Genomic DNA, 15,280 nt, shown 5'->3' with positions numbered 1-15,280 from the left:
CGGATTTCATTATTTTCGCATTTTGTTACTTATATTATATTTGTGAGACTTACGCTATTTTACTTCTTCCGCTATTTTCTATTATTTGTGAATGTTGAGTTAAAGGTTTACTTACCGAGGTGGGAAAGGTAGGTGGCTGCACTACTAAGTGTAATTGGGTCATGACAAGTTCGTATCAGAGCCCTAGGTTACCCGGTCTATAAATACAAGAGCGTCTCTAGTAGAGTCTTGTGGATCAGTACGATGAACTCCGTACTTATCTGTAAGAGGATATAAGATATTTAGGGAACTTCCAATGCTTTCATTCTCTCATGCGACTTCAATCAAATTGGTATCTAGTCGATTCTAATTAGTATCTGGACTTTCTTATCTTAATCACCCACAGAGGGTGGAAACTCTTCCTTCAATTCTTATGCGAATAGATAATCTATGACGTGTTGTGGTATGGTATGAGATATGTTATTCTAATTCGGACGCGTGATCAAGTTCAGTCTCTAGTTATATCCCAAGGATTCTATTTTGTGGAGTCACGATTAGACTCATTTATTGTGGGAATTCGTGAGAAATGGGAGAGATAGTTTACAGGGTTACAAGGTTTCCATGTTTCAGCGTTGGGTTGCTCGAGGATATGATCAGTTTGGGAAAACTTTAGCTTCGTCAAGGCTTTATGATAGTATGCATGACACTGGTGTACCAATGGCGAGTCGACGATTCAGTAGTGGTAGAGTATTAGACATCGGTATGTGAGGATAAGTGTAAGTTCGGTAATGACTACCAAATTGGGTAAACGTATTGTAACTGCGTGTAATAAAGAAAAGAAGTTGACAATAAGGATGAAGGAAGATTTTTATGGAAAGCATGCAGCAAAGTGAGACTTCCTAGAATATCTTAGGCTTGAGTACTTTTCGTGAGATTGGGAGGGAAAAATTGGTATCTGACATGGTTGTCAGGATAAAGTTGCGAGTGGTGGTAAAAGTTATTCTTGATATTAGCTCATTGATGTTAAAGGACTACTCGGTTATTAAGTGAATGCTATGGGCACATCGTATGATCGGTAAATTTGACTGGTTGTTGTTACACCTTAGGAAATTTCGTGTCGTTGCATTATGAGTAAAGTAGCGCAAGCCTAAAGGGCATAGGAAGCCCTTATAAGGTTAAAAATGTTACCTAATAATTCCAAGTATGTGCCTTAAGGTTTCAAAGTCATATGAAGCGGTGGAAGTAAGTTCATTGGAGAAATTAGAGTTTGAGTCATGTTTTGGGAAGATTTCGTAGTAGTTGAGTTATACATTGCTTAGACTTACCTTGAGAGGGAGCTATATGGCCCCTTAATAATGAAGTATTATACAAGTTCCAAGAAGGTTCCATAAGGATTGGAGGTCAAACGAATTGAAAAGAACACTTTTCGCTGGAAATCGGAGTTCGTGGACCAGTAAGTATTATGTGCAGAAAACTGGCTGCAAACTCACCAAATCATCTGTCCTTATAGCCCAACCTCCTCCTTAAGGAGATGAGGGCAGATGCGGCTGGATATCCACTATGCTAGGCCGCATCTCCACGACAAATTGGTGCGGGGGTGCGATTTTGCCACTTTTTAAATCCCAAGAGACCTCATTTTCATTCCAACCTCCCACATTTATTCCCCACACATCTAGAGAGTTCTTGAGAGTTCGTAAAGGTTCCACAATACTCCAAACCTTTCCATATCATCAAGAGAAAAGATCAACATCAAAACCCAAATAGAATCCATGGAAGGTGATTGTTCTTCCTTTTCTTCAAAGTTGTGATAAACTTGGTCCCGAAGGGAGTTGGGGAAGGTGAAGTTCATCTATGATAAGGTATGATCCTATTATTATTTACATTATTGAGTTGATATATGGGTATAGTGACCCTTGGAAAGAAAAAGAATTAAAGTGGAGAAATCATACATGTTGAAGTGAAGAAGATGACTACGAGATGAACTTAAAAAAGGGATTTCGAGTAAATTTGAGATTAAATTGAATGTAACTTCTTGAATATGTTATTATGAATGTTATAATAGTCATTGGGAGTTGATTTTTAATTCAGTGGAAGTTGATAAAATAGGGGAAATGTCACCCAAATTTCGTTAGTTCGTTAATTGCACTAGTTTGAACTTAGAAGTGTTTTCAAGACTTAACCTTAGTGTGAATCCTCTTGAATGTAGACTTTACGTACTTTGGAGGCGAACCTTATATAGTTAAGAAGATGAAAAGGTATGTAAGGCTAACCCTTCTTTCTAAAGGCATGATTTCCTTGTTGTGTACCTATACATGATATCCACAATACTCCTATTCCTATCAATGCTAAAAGCTCATAAATCTTAAGATTTTCATGATACTGTTGACAATGTTCTTTGAGGTGATAATGATAATGATTATGATGATGATTTCAATTCTAGAGATGTCATCTAAGGTATTCGCAATGTCTTATTCATAGAAGTGCTATAAGTTCATGACTTTCAATATTCTTGAGATATTTTGGTAAAAGCTCTTCATAGTGATGATGATAATGATGATGATGATGATGATAGTGATTCCATAATAGAAATCGAGAGTTTACTAACTTTATGTCACCCCGATAGGGTTGTAATGTTTCTCGCGAATGCTTATGTATGTCATAAATGTATGTAGCTATGTTGTGACACCAAGCTTATATGGCCGTGTTTGATATATATTGCACGCACACCACTGCAGTTAGGTACGGATAACACCAAGCCTTGTTATGGCCGGGTATGGATGACAGCGAACCTACATGATCGGGTATGGCATCATTATATGTACATGTGTGGAATGTTTTCCTTAGAGAAAGGTTAAGTAAGCATGATGAATGCCTTAAGAAGTATTTGAGGTATAAATGATTCATTTATCTTATGTTGTTCTTCATATTTCTATCATGTTGGTATTCATGCCTTACATACTTAGCACATTGTTCGTATTGATGTTCTTTTGTTTGTGGAAGCTGCATTCATGCCCGCAGGTAGACAGGGGGACAGACTCGACCCTTAGGCTGCTTCCTCAGAGATAGCCTAAAAGAGCTCCATTTGATCCGGAGTTGTAGTAGTTGGTACTATTATTTTGTGTACATATTTGGGTATGGCGGGGTCCTGTCCCATCTTTATAATAGTGCATACTCTTCATAGAGGCTCGTAGACAGATGTGTGTAGCTAGATGTCTCTCAGCTTTGTCGGCTCGTATTTTGTATATCATTTTGATGGCTTTATCGTCTTATGTATATATGGGCATAGGTAATGATGTTTATGGAAAGGTGCCATAGTCTAATAGAATTTGTATTGTTGATGCATGGTAACTATGAGTTAGCCATGTGGCTCACTTAGATACATTTATGAAAGCACGATAAGAGGTGCTCGGTATGTTAGTTTCGAGTGCCCGTCATGGCCCTCCGGTTGGGTCGTGACAAAAGTGGTATCAGAGCAGTTCATCCTAAGGTATGTCTACGAGCCGTGTCCAATAGAGTCTTATTTATGGGTGTGAAGCGCGCCACACTTATAAACAGGAGGCTATGGGCATTTAGGAATGAATGACTTTCTTCTTCATCATAGATCGTGCGATAGAGCCATGATATAAGCGTTTTTTTTCTTAACCGTGTGTTATATTTTCAGTGATGCCTGTAAAGAGAAAAGCCACAACAGCTCAAGAGGGCAAGACAGTGGCAGGAAGGAGCACTGAACGGGTACCGCCTATAGAGGTAGATGAAGCCGAGCCCCAGAATGAGGTTCCATCTCAGCCCTCTCACTCATCGCTTGCTTCAGAGGAGCATGAAAGAGCCTCAGCTCCAGCTCTAACACCCCTAGTTCCTCCACCAGATGCCTCAGGCCAAGAAGTGAAAGAGGCTTTCCATTTGCTGACTCAGTTAGTCGCTGCTCAGGCTCAGCAGCAAGGTACGGGTTATGGTGATAGGGCTGTCAGTGCCAGAGCGCGTGATTTTATTAGCTTGAACCCTCCAGAATTTTTTGGATCAAAATCAGATGAGGATCCGCAGGGCTTTATAGATGGGATGTTGAGAACATAGCGGGTGATACATTCTTCAGATGTTGAGTAGGTAGAGTTAGCCTCCTACAGATTACGAGATGTTGCGATTCATTGGTATACTGTTTGGATATCTTCTAGAGGAGTTAATGCACCTCCATCGGTATGGTAAGAGTTTATGGATGCTTTTCTCCGACACTATTTACCGGCAGAAGTGCGACGGGCTAGAGCTGACAGGTTCTTGAATCTTAGACAGGGAAGTATGAGTGCTCTAGATTATAGCCTCTGTTTTAATTCTTTGGCCAGGTATGCTCCTGCCATGGTAGCCGATATGGGAGATCGCGTTCACTGGTTTATGAATGGTTTGGGGCCATATTTGATGGATAAGTGCATGACAGCCTCACTCCAGAAAGGTATGGATATTTCTCGCATTCAGGCCCATGCCCAAAATTTGGAAGAACGACAACAACAGTAAAGGAGGGAGCGTGAGCATGATATAGGTTATAGTAAGAGGGCTAGATCCTTGGGTCTGACTAGTGAGTTTAGAGAAGGGCAGAGGCAGCAGTATTCTAGGCACTCAGGCCATTCAGTGACTAGTGCACCTCCATGATTTGCAAGCCAGAGATTTAATAGATCTATTCACTCCGGACAGAGCTTCGAGTTCTCAGTATAGGGGTTATTCAGATCAGACGAGACAACCCTTACCACGATGTACTCAGTGCGGTAAGCTACATTGGGGACAGTGCGGATTAGGTTCAGATATTTGCTATGCCTGTAATCAGCCAGGCCATATCATGCGTGATTGCCCATTGATAGGTGGTAGGCGTAGGGTCCAGCCAGCAGGATCAGCGTCTGGTTCTTTATTATCTATATGCCCTTCGGGGCAAGGCTCACAGACACCAGCTGGTCGTGGTAGAGGTAGAGGAGGAGCGCCCAGTTTTAGTGGTCCTCAGCACCATATTAATGCTCTGGCAGGGCGACAGGACCTTGAGTCTTCCCCCGATATTGTCACAGGTATATTACTGGTATTTTCTCATGATGTGTATGCATTGATTGATCCAGGTTCTACGATGTCATATATTACTCCTTATATTGCCGATCGTATTGGGGTGAAACCTGAGCCAATTAAGCCTTTTGAAGTGTCTATACCCATCGGTGACCCAAAGGATAGCTAGTCGGGTATATAGAAATTACGTGGTTGTGATTTGTGACAGCCATACTATGGATGATCTAAATGAGTTAAAAATGGTAGATTTTGATGTCATTATGGGTATGGATTGGTTGGCTTCTTGCTATGCCAATGTTGATTGTAGAACAAAAATGGTACGTTTTCAGTTTTCGAGAGAACCAATTTTAGAGTGGAAGGAAAATACAGCGTCTCCGAGAGGTAGGTTTATTTCCTATCTCAAGGCAAGGAAAATAATTGCCAAAGATTACATTTATCATTTAGTTCAGGTTCAGGATATAGAGGCAAAGTCGCCAACTCTCAAAACTGTCCCTGTGGTGAATGGGTTTCCGGATGAGCTTTCAGGCTTTCCACTCGAGCCGGAGATTGATTTCGCTATTGATGTGCTACTGGATACTAAGCCCATATTTATTCTTCCTTATAAAATGGCTCCTGCAGAGTTGAAAGAGTTGAAGGAGCAACTGAAAGACTTGCTTGAGAAAGGCTTTATTAGGCCTAGTTCGTCATCGTGAGGAGCATCGGTGTTATTTGTAAGAAAGAAAGATGGCTCTTTGCGAATGTGCATTGATTACAGATAACTAAATAAGGTGATGATCAAGAATAAATATCCGCTCCTAAGAATTGATGATTTATTTGATCAGTTACAGGGTGCCAAATGGTTCTCAAAGATAGATCTAAGATCTGGGTATCATCAGGTAAGAGTTAGGGAGAAGGACATTCTAAAGACAGCCTTCAGAACTAGTTATAGTCATTTCGAGTTTCGGGTAATGTCGTTTGGATTGACTAATGCACCGGTAGTATTCATGGATTTGATGAACAATGTGTTCAGGCCTTTCCTAGACTTGTTTGTGATTGTGTTTATCGACGACATCTTGGTATACTCACGATCCGAGGTGGAACATGCAGATCATTTATATACCGTCCTTAAAGTTCTTCAAGCTCGGGAGCTATATGCAAAATTTTCAAAATGTGAGTTCTGGTTAAATTCAATGACCTTTCTAGGCATATTATTTCAGCTGATGGTATTTGGGTGGATACCCAGAAATTAAAGCTGTGAAGACTTGGCCAAGGCCTACCACACCTACGGAGGTTCGTAATTTTCCGGGCTTGGCAGGTTATTACAGATGATTTGTAAAAGGCTTTTCTTCTATTTCTGCACCATTGACTAAACTGACTCAGAAAGCAGCTAAGTTTCAATGGACGAATGCTTGTGAGCGCAGTTTTCAGAAGGTGATGGATAGATTGACTTCGGCCCTGGTCCTGACACTTCCTGAAGTGTTGGAGGGCTATGTTGTCTATTGTGATGCTTCAGGAGTAGGGTTGGGTTGTGTGTTAATGCAGCACAGTAAAGTTATTGCTTATGCTTCAAGGCAGTTGCGAAAACACAAGAAAAAACTATCCACCCCATGATCTTGAGTTAGCTGCGGTGATTCATGCATTAAAGATGTGGAGACATTATTTATATGGTGTTCACATTGATTTTTATACAGATCATAAGAGTCTCCAGTATGTTTTCAATTAGAAAGAGTTGAATTTACGGCAAAGGCGATGGTTGAAGTTGTTGAAAGATTATGATGTTAGCATTCTATATCATCCTGGGAAGGCGAACGTTTTGGTTGATGCTTTTAGTAGTAGATCTATGGGAAACTTATGTGATGTTCAGCCAAAGAACAGAGAGCTAGCTCGTGAGCTTCAGCAGTTAGCTAACCTAGAAGTTCGGATAATGGACTCGGGCAATATAGGAGTTACCATTCAGAATTCAGCTATTTCGTCACTAGTAGTTGAGGTGAAAGAACGCCAGTATGAGGATCCCATACTAGTTCATTACAGAAATACAGTTCCTCAGAAAAGGAATTCATCCTTTGAAATTTCTGGAGATAGAGTTCTCAGATATCGAGGCAGATTGTGTGTTCCGGGTCTTGCAGGATTATGTCATCAGATTTTGGAGGAAGCCCATTGTTCCCATTATTTTATTTATCCGAGAGCGTCGAAAATGTATCATGATCTTAAATTCATATATTGGTGGAATGGAATGAAGAAATACATAGCGGGATTCGTAGCTCAATGTCCTAAATGTCAGGAGTTGAAGATTGAGTATCAAAAGCCCGGTGAATTGTTGCAAGCTATGGAAATTTCGACTTGAAAGTGGGAAGTGATTAATATGGATTTCATCGCAGGTTTACCTCTCTCTCAGCGTAAGTATGATTCCATATGGGTAGTTGTGGATAGACTTACGAAGTCAGCTCATTTCCTACTAGTCAGAACTACCTGCGCAGCTAATGATTATGCCAAGCTTTATGTCAAAGAGATAGTATGACTCCATAGTGTCCCAGTATCTATTATTTCTGATAGAGGGACATAGTTTACGGCTAATTTCTGGAAGTCCTTCCAAGAAGGTTTGGGGACTCAAGTGAGTCATAGTACAACATTTCATCCACAGATTGATGGACAAGATGAGCGCACCATTCAGACAATTGAGGATATGTTAGGGGCATGTGTGTTAGATTTTGGAGGTAGTTGGGATGATCACTTACCGCTTATTGAGTTTTCTTATAATAATAGTTATCATTCCAGCATTCAAATGGCCCCGTATGAGGCTTTATATGCGCGCAAATGTAGATCACCAATTGAGTGGTTCGAAGTGGGAGAAACTAAGCTAATAGGGCCAGACTTGATCTATCAATCCATGGAAAAGGTCAAGCTTATTCAGGATCGATAATTAATAGCTCAGAGTCATCATAAATCTTATGTCGCTAATCGCTGACGAGACTTAGAGTTCCAAGTGAATGACTGGGTATTCTTGAAGGTGCCACCGATGAAGGACGTTATGAGATTTGGCAAAAAGGGCAAGCTTAGCCCTCAATATATTGGGCCTTACAAGATTGTACGCAAGGTAGGCCAGGTGGCTTATGAGTTAGTTGTACGCATGGTTGGCCAGGTGGCTTATGAGTTAGATCTACCTCCGGATTTAGAGTCAGTCCATCCAATTTTCCATGTATTGATGCCTTGCAAGTGCATTGGAGATCCCTCCAGAATTGTACTTGTAGATGATGTCCAAGTCACCGAGCAACTATCCTACGAAGAAGTTCCCATTGTTATTCTAGATAGGCAAGTCCGGAGACTCAGAACCAAAGATGTAGCTTCAGTTAAAGTTTTATGGAGAAATAATAATAGGGAATAAATGACTTGGGAAGCTAAGGAAGGTATGAAGTTCAGGTATCCATATTTATTTCCACCCCCAGAAGATATTCAAACAGAGCCACTATTGTCCTTAGGTATGTAATACTTTCTTTTGATGATTTCTTGGTCGTGTGTGGCCATTATTGTTGTTGTTGTTGTAGCCCTGTGAGGCATTGTATATTTTGGGTTGCTGTGACAGGATGGTAGTGACATATTATAGAGAAAACTATGGCGAAATTTTTGTAGAATCCCTAAGAGCCTAACATTCGATGACGAATGTTCCTAAGGGGGGAGGAATGTTACACCTTGGGAAATTTTGCGTCGTTGCATTATGAGTAAATTAGTGCAAGCCTAAAGGATATAGGAAGCCCTTATAAGGTTAAGGATGTTACCTAATAATTCCAAGTATGTGCCTTAAGGTTTCAAAGTCATATGAAGCGGGGGAAGTAAGTTCGCTGGAGAAATTAGAGTTTGAGTCATGTTTTGAGAATATTTCGTAGCAGTTGAGTTATACATTGCTTAGACTTACCTTGAGAGGGAGCTATAGGGCCCCTTATATGGTTAATGAAGTATTATACAAGTTCCAAGAATATTCCATAAGGATGTGAGGTCAAACGAATCTAAAAGAACACTTTTCGCCGGAAATCGGAGTTTGTGGACCAGTTCGCTGTCGCATACTGAGTTGTCTATGCAGCAAACAGGCCACAAACTCACCAAATCAGCTGGCCTTACTGCCCAACCTCCTCCTTAAGGAGAGAAGGGGATATGCGGCTGCATATCCACTATGCTAGGCCGCATCTCCACCGCAAATTGGTGCGGTGGTGCGATTTTGCCACCTTTTTAAATCCCAAGAGACCTCATCTTCATTCCAACCTCCCACATTTATTTCCCCACACTTCTAGATAGTTGGTGAGAGTTCTTAAAGGTTTCACAACACTCCAAACCTTACCATATCATCAAGAGAGAAGATCAACATCAAAACCCAAATAGAATCCACGGAAGGCGATTGTTTTTGCTTTTCTTCAAAGTTGTGATAAACTTGGTATTGAAGGGAGTTGGGAAAGGTGAAGTTATTCTATGATAAGGTATTATCCTCCTATTATTTACATGATTGATTTGATATAAGGGTTTAATGATCCTTGGAAAGGAAAAGAATTAAAGTGGAGAAATCATAAATGTTAAAGTGAAGAAGATGACTATGAGATGAACTTAAAAAGGGGATTCTGGGTAAATTTGAGATTGAATTGAATGTAACTTCTTGAAAATGGTATTGTTAATGTGATTATAGTCGTTGGGAGTTGATTTGTAATTTGGTGGAAGTTTATAAAATAGGGGAAATGCCGCCCAAATTTCGTTAGTTCATTAATTGCACTAGTTTGAACTTAGAAGTGTTTTCAAGACTTAACCTTAGTTTGAATCCTCTTGAATGTAGACTTTGTGGACTTTGGAGGAGAATGTTAAATAGTTAAGAAGACGAAAAGGTATGTAAGGCTAGCCCTTCTTTCTAAAGGCATGATTTCCTTATTGTGAACCTATACATGATATCCACAATACTCCTATTCCTATCAATGCTAAAAGCTCTTAAATCTCAAGATTTTCATAATAATATTGACAATGTTCTTTGAGGCGATAATGATAACGATTATGTCGGTGGTTTCAATTCTAGAGATGCCATCTAAGATATTCGTAATGTCTTATTCCTAGAAGTGCTAGAAGTTCATGACTTTTAATATTCTTGAGATATTTTGGTAAAAGCTCTTCATAGTGATGATGATAGTGATTCCATAATAGAAATCGGGGGTTTACCGACTTTATGTCACCCCGATAGAGTTGTAATGTTTCTCTCGGATGATTATGTATGTCATAAATGTATGTAGCTATTATGTGACACCGAGCTTATATGGCTGGGTATGATATCTATTGCGCGCACACCACTGCAGTTAGGTACGGACAACACCGAGCCTTGTTATGGCCGAGTATGGTATCATTATATGTACATGTATGGAATGTTTTCCTTAGAGAAAGGTTGAGTAAGCATGATGAATGTCTGAAGAAGTATTTGAGGTATAAATGATTCATTTATCTTATGTTTTTCTTCATATTTCTATTATGTTGTTATTCATGCCTTACATACTCAGTACATTGTTCGTACTGACGTCCTTTTGTTTGTGGAAGCTGCGTTCATGCCCGCAGGTAGACAAAGAGACAGACTCGACCCTTAGGCTGCTTCCTCAGAGATTGCCTAGAAGAGCTCCATTTGATCCGGAGTTGCAGTAGTTGGTACTATTCTTTTGTGTACATATATGGGCATGGCGGGGTCCTGTCCCGTCTTTATAATAGTGCATACTCTTCGTAGAGGCTCGTAGACAGATGTGTATAGCTAGATATCTCTCAGCTTTGTCGGCTCATATTTTGTATATCATTTTGATGGCTTTATCGGCTTATGTATATATGGGCATAGGTAATGATATTTATGTAAAGGTCCCTTAGTCCGATGGATTTTGTATCTTTGATGCATGGTAATTATGAGTTAGCCATGTGGCTCACTTAGATACGTTTTTGAAAGCACGATAAGAGGTGCTCGGTGTGCTAGTTCCGGATGCCCCTCATGGCCCTCCGGTTTGATCATGACATTTGTAGACCTCTAAGGAGCTAGTAATCGACTGCTAGAAATGACTTCAATTATGGGCGAATGCGATGAGTTTATGACTTGGGGGAGTTACTGGTTGTTACACTTGGATTTGCAGAGAAGTATTTATATTGTTGTGGTTTGTTCAGCTTAGAGGGATGATCAATTTAGAGGATCGAGTGGATTCGAGTGTTTGTTGGTTGATAGTGATAAAAGTGATTTGAAATAAAATACGAGAACTGAACGATTACAATGAGTCATCTTGCTATTGGGTTCAGGAGATTAAGGTTTGTAAGACTTGAGATGAGATAATATGGGTACTTGAGTTGTGTTTAGATTGCGGGGACATTATATCATGACGTACAGTAAGGGGTGTGACCGATAAGGTTGATTGGTGTCTGGAGGTTAAGGATAGAAAGGAAATCATTGGAGCAAAGTTAGTGATGTGAGAGCTTGGTTGCGATTGTATAGTGTAGAAGTGGGCTTGAGAGTTTATGGATGAGTTGGTATGTTCGGTTATGTCATAGACTAATAGAGGTCAGTGGTAGACTAAGGTTGGGAACCTGGTATGCGTAGTGTAAAATTGGCTAGACCCCTCTACTAGTGGTGTTATTACTCGACTTATGTTATTGAATAAAAAGGATTGGCGTACGAGTGGTTAGAGGTGTTCAGATTTGATAATTGAGGTAAGAGGTGATTCTTTGAGGACTAGTAACGTTACGAATTTGAGTAAGGCATTAGTAAACATGGATACTTAAAATGGTAGATCAATGATGGGTTAACTGAGTTATGTTCGGCATAACATTTCGGAAATTGAGTAAGGAAATTCGGGTAAGGACACTTCAGAGAGATACATGAGGATATTAGTAAGAGTGGCGATGTGATATGCCAGATTTGGGATTACGCGATACGCTGGATTTAGAGAGTTTTTGGTTTAGAGATGAATGAGTTAAGGGAAAACTATTATGATTAGAGTGTGTGGCCTACTATTATCTCCCGCGTGATTCAGCTAGTGTGCGAGACTTATTGTTATGTGATAGACTACTGAGTGGGTTCGAGTAATGGTCAGACGATGTCGGTTTATGCGAACTAATAGAAATTGAAGAATTAAAGAGTCGAGGAAAGGTATAGTTGCTTGAGATTCGATAAGTAAAAGGTACATCTTGGGGATTTCTTGAGTCAGTAAGGATTGTGATGTTGTCCTCTTCCATATTTCCGATGGGTGTGGTTGTTGAGTAGCTTAAAAAAGAAAGTCTACAGAAATGGACTAAGTGATATGATGGAGTTCTATGTGTTTTCGTGATCAGCGGCTATTGAGAATGCAAATTTCAGGTAACCGACATGTTAAGGCTTCTGGAAATGGCTTGTGTGGTACCCCATTGGACAGTTCGTAATACTTCGCAGTGGATGAGACCAAATTTGTGGAAGTATATTATGTTGCAAGTAATATTGATTGGATAGCCTAGGTGAGCACCGTTAATATTAAGGACTTAGGAGTAATTTTGTAAGAATTAGAGCTGTAATTGTAAAATTGGATACTTTTGAAAAATTTATGGGCATATCGAGGTGATACAACGAGAGGTTCGATGGTTAAATGACTATTATATGAGGCTTCAGGTTTTGCATTGAAAAGTTTGGGGTTGTATCGTATTTGCGTGTTGGAATTAAAGGTCTAAAAGAATGGATATTGAGATCAGCAGGTATAGTTATTTGGTACTCAGTGGACAATTTGGACATGATTCATCTTTTGGGAGCCGAGAGCGACAGACGTGATTTATTATGCTTGGTAAGACCATCATTAGTTTCAAAATTCGGAGTCAGTTCGAGTGGTGATTGATAATGTTCAGGAATTATGCAATGATTTCGAGTCAGTGTGGTTTGATTAGAACATGATGAATTGTGTTCATAATTCCAAAAGAACTTATGGGTCCCCAGTAAATAACCTTCATGGATTCGATGAGTTTTCGATTTAGCTTTGGGGTTGGTGCAAGGAGGCTTGAATGATATCTTACCGGGGTCAGCCTTTCGGTTAGTATAAGGGGTTACAATGGGCATGGTAATGATTCGAGGAGGTACTATGGATGCGATAAATCTTCGTAGTGGTCATTTGAGTTCCGACGAAATTTGCTCAGTGAGGTACTCGGTGGTATGTTTCTATATAGTGATTTAAAGGTTTAAGAAGACTTAGAACTAGCCAAGTTAGCTGTCAGTAGGATCAGTTTTGATGGGAATTGATCACCTAGAGCTTTAATTTCATGTTGAGATCTTTAGATTCCTAATTTCACCCTTCGAGTTCATAAAACCTATTCCATAGGTTGGGAATTTAGGGTCTTGAACAGAAGTAGGGTTTGGATGATGTTCTTCTTGATTCTAATTTCATATTTCGGATATGTTTAGACTTTCATTGTCTCGAGGCTCAAAGGAAAGGGAAGACTGAGGTTTGATTATTGGAGACCTTGTTGTTCGGCTTCCCAAGTAGGTTATGGTTTACCTTATGGTGAGACTTCGATTAGCGAAGCGTACGTTTAGATGATATTGTCGGAGAATGCATGTAAACCTTCGGGTATGAAGTTAGGTTGGATATTGTCTTAGGTTGGGCCTTGTTGTGTGGTTTCAGGGCTAGCCACCCCGTTGCGTTGTTGACTTATCTTGTTCTATTTATTTATTGGCTCGTTACCTCGTTGAGACATCAGATATTAGTGATTGTAGATATATCATTGCATGGCCGAGACGTGGAGTCATTCCGCCGGAAAAAATTTTACTAAGAATTTTGCTTTTTCCAGAATCTTCAGCAACTTCCTTCTTGATTCAATAGTGCAAATTTCAAGAATTGTAGCAAAAATATTGTAGGAAAAAATGAGTTGACCCAAAAAAGAAGAAGAGTTTTAGAGGAGATGAAGATGGGAGAAGGGATATAGAAAGCCATTTTTGCATACTGAAAGTTGGTATCGTATAGTTCTTCCCAAGTTACCCATCATAGTTCTATCTTTATGCTTGCTTGTGTTCTCATCTTTTTGATTTCACCATATTTCCATTTTCCCTTTTGATTTGATTTCTTCTAATTTGTTTTTTTTTTTTAATTAGGTGTGCATTTTGATTGCATAAGAAGGTTCAGAATTTGGTAAAATAACATTTTAAATGTATTTTTTTTGGGGGGGGGGGGGGGGGGATATTTTCCAAAGTCAAGTTTATTAACAAGGGGTTTGCATCATGAAGTAAAGAGCTAGACATTTCCAGATTTTGCTATTTAAATGACAATTATTTCTCTATGCAATAGTTATGTTACTTTCAAGGTACACATAATAAATATTAAATATTCTTTCACTTTGATACTCTACTTTTTGTAAAAAAAAATTTACTCGCATGAAGATAAACTTTATTGTGGTTATAACACATTATTAGCATTTTATTTATCTACATCTATGATAATTATTTTTATATAATTTTCGAATATACATTTTAGTAACAATGATGTGCTATGTGTTTGTTAGTAGTAGTTCGACAACATTATAACCCTTTTAGTATGGTGTGTTCCATTTGTTGTGGCCGTTATTATAGACACTACAACAAATTTGGTCTTCAAGCACCCCGAAAAAGTGTGGCCTAAACTGTCAAAAAGTGTGGCCTTTTATCAAAGGCCACACTTTTTGACTTTTGGCAACGCTTTTGAGAGGGTGGCCATAACAACCGTATCCTTTGACCTATGGCCACGCTTTTCAGACGTGGCCTTACTAGCCACGCTTAAAAGTGTGGCCTATTCCATGGCAAAGACCACACTTGTTATACCTCCGTATGGCAACACTTTCCATTCTACAGAAACACTTTGAAAGTGTGGCCTTTGTTATTTTATAGGCCACACTTTCTAAACGTGGCTTCTAAGAGAACACCTATAAAACGTAGCCCTTGCCTATATACATAACAAACGTACAATTCCTATATTCACACTTTTAAAGCGTGGTAATTTTGGCTGGGTTATAAAATACTTTTTTAATAGTTTTACTAACAAAAAGTTTTTGATTAAAAGATCACATTTTGAATATATCATGTAACTGATATTAGTCAAAAAATATGCATTACTAGTACTATCACATATTTTGATGATATCAAGAATTAAATTAGATAATAAATAACAAAACGTAATTCAAACCCATATAATACTTGCAATGGACTTCAACTTAGTCATGTAATACACATGATAATAAAATTTATGTATCAAAATGCTCATTAGCAAAAAACTTTACAAATTAAACTGAATGTATTCATATAGTATCATGAATG

The sequence above is a fragment of the Lycium ferocissimum genome, unplaced genomic scaffold (assembly GCF_029784015.1).
Source record: "Lycium ferocissimum isolate CSIRO_LF1 unplaced genomic scaffold, AGI_CSIRO_Lferr_CH_V1 ctg2344, whole genome shotgun sequence".
NCBI lineage: Eukaryota > Viridiplantae > Streptophyta > Magnoliopsida > Solanales > Solanaceae > Lycium > Lycium ferocissimum.
This window is presented reverse-complemented; position numbering follows the sequence as displayed.